Raw genomic sequence first — 2,500 nt, 5'->3', positions numbered from 1 at the left:
ATTACAGAATATATATACAACTGTCCGTATACATGCTGAAAGAGTGTGCCCACAATGGGAACCACACGTCAGCCAGACACTCTCATCACGCACCACTCTCTGCTTCTAACGGGCGCACATACAATATGTAAGCACCAGCATGGAACAACATCCAGTGCATCCTCTCCGCCACATTACACAATCCACACTATCACAACCAGACCAGGAGGTCCATGCGGAAAATAGAATATCCCCCCCTTTCGACATCCACCATTGCGCAGATAAGGCACCAATACCCACACATGTCCTATACAACGGTGCACCCAACATCACAATAGTACCTCCTGTCACAGCGCACAAACAATGACATGAGTCAAAGACACAGGTCTGACACAAGCATAGAATTGGAGCGCCGCCTCTAATAAGCCAAAGGTGCATCCTGACGTGACAAATCTGATCATGTCACAAGCATTCACTTACTATAATCACTATCAACGAACCTGCTCCCCCCCCTTACACCTTTCCTTACAACAACGTGTAACCTAACCTAACCTAACCTAACCTATGTTGTGCCTTAACCTAACCTATGTTGTGCCTTAACCTAACCTATGTTGTGCCTTAACCTAACCTATGTTGTGCCTTAACCTAACCTATGTTGTGCCTTAACCTAACCTATGTTGTGCCTTAACCTAACCTATGTTGTGCCTTAACCTAACCTATGTTGTACCTTAACCTAACCCATGTTGTACCTTAACCTAACCCATGTTGTACCTTAACCTAACCCATGTTGTACCTTAACCTAACCCATGTTGTACCTTAACCTAACCCACGTTGTGCCTTAACCTAACCCACGTTGTGCCTTAACCTAACCCACGTTGTGCCTTAACCTAACCCACGTTGTGCCTTAACCTAACCCACGTTGTACCTTAACCTAACCCACGTTGTCCCCTAACCTAACCCACGTTGTCCCCTAACGTAACCCACGTTGTCCCCTAACGTAACCCACGTTGTCCCCTAACGTAACCCACGTTGTCGCCTAAACCTGCTCTGTAATTGTTATACGACTCGTTCAATTAGTGTAGTGTTGCCCACCCGCAACCCTCGCAATATAGTTCGCTACTCGCACTGCCCGCTCCCCTGTGTATCGCTTCATGTTAAACACCTTGCAAGTCTTGCTCACTTTCCACATGCTCCTGCTGTACACTGTAATGTGGATGGCAGCAGGACGTACATGCCGCCCCTCCCCACGTCCCCACCTTGCCCCCTGCCTTCGCAAGCTGGTTGGTGAGAACTTTGCATGTTCAATGCCCTTCGCATGCGACGTACTCAGGCTACGTTGTGGTGCGGCCTGTGTCAACTGTCCGCTAATGTCGTACGCGTAAACCACAATCTGTACTGCACATTCGTCCTTATGTACTGAATGATACATCGTGGCACATGTGTGACCGTACAACGACTGCGCCCAAAAACGGCGGACCATACAGTGCAAATATTGTGCACGCAGCTACGTGTCGTCTCCCTATGAGAGCTGGATTGCAGTGTGGTACGCCATAGAGACGTGTGGGAGGAACGGACGCCGTGGATGGCGATCAGCATGAGCTGTCTGTTGATGTATTCGGACCTAGTCGTCTCTCCTCACACACCGTGATGGCATGGTGCACCGCGTTCCATATCTGCGACATGCTACAGAGGCCGGTTGACAGTCGTTCGAGCAATGGACATCGCATACGTACGGGGGCCACCTTCCACGTATTGTCTAGGCGTGCACATTTTGTTGCGTGTATGTGGGCAGACGTAGTGTGGCGTGACACCTGACACAGGCATGCAATAATCGTTGAAGTTGCAAATGGCGATGGACGCCTGCGTTTTCTGGTGAAGTTACGCAAATGAACAAATGGTAACCTGTTGTGGTGCGGTTGTTCTCGCTAGGGGTGAATCGGTGATGGCGACGATAGGTTGAGGTACTAACCGGTTGTTCCAGCGATACCCACCATGCCGACGAAACTGAACGGCATCTGGGTGTGAAGCGATACGCGGCGGTGGCTGGGTGGGACCGTCCCCGGCCGGTGAGGGGGCGCCTCCCGGCGTGCTGGCCGCGCGGTGCGTGGGCGCACGCGCTACAGCCGGCTGGTGGGGGCGGCCAGTGGCAGGCGCGCCGGCCGACGGACGCGGCAGGCGTCGCAGCTGCGCGCCGGCGCACCCTGCGCGCGGCGCCGTGCGGCCAAAGTAGGTCCTCGCGGGCCCGGTGCGAAGCGCGGTGGACATCTTCAGTGTGCTGGTCCGATTGAGGACTGTGTGCGTTGAGGATGCGCCGCCGCCCGGCGCTCGGCGCCGCGACGCCGTCTGCTGCTCGGTCGCCCCAGCGGTTCTCGCTGGTGGTTTGTATCGCAGCTGTGCGGATGTGTTGGCGCGTGCGCTGTGCTGGGAGAGTTCGCTTCGGCACCCAAGTGGGGCTTTTGTCCTTCTGTGGCGCTGGCGTTGGAGCTGCCGGTCACCGTAGGTGGCGCGTGTTGTCTCCCGC

This window comes from Schistocerca piceifrons, unplaced genomic scaffold (genome assembly GCF_021461385.2).
Source record: "Schistocerca piceifrons isolate TAMUIC-IGC-003096 unplaced genomic scaffold, iqSchPice1.1 HiC_scaffold_349, whole genome shotgun sequence".
Classification (NCBI taxonomy): domain Eukaryota; kingdom Metazoa; phylum Arthropoda; class Insecta; order Orthoptera; family Acrididae; genus Schistocerca; species Schistocerca piceifrons.
The sequence above is the reverse complement of the archived record's forward strand: the minus strand, read 5'-3'. Positions refer to the sequence as shown.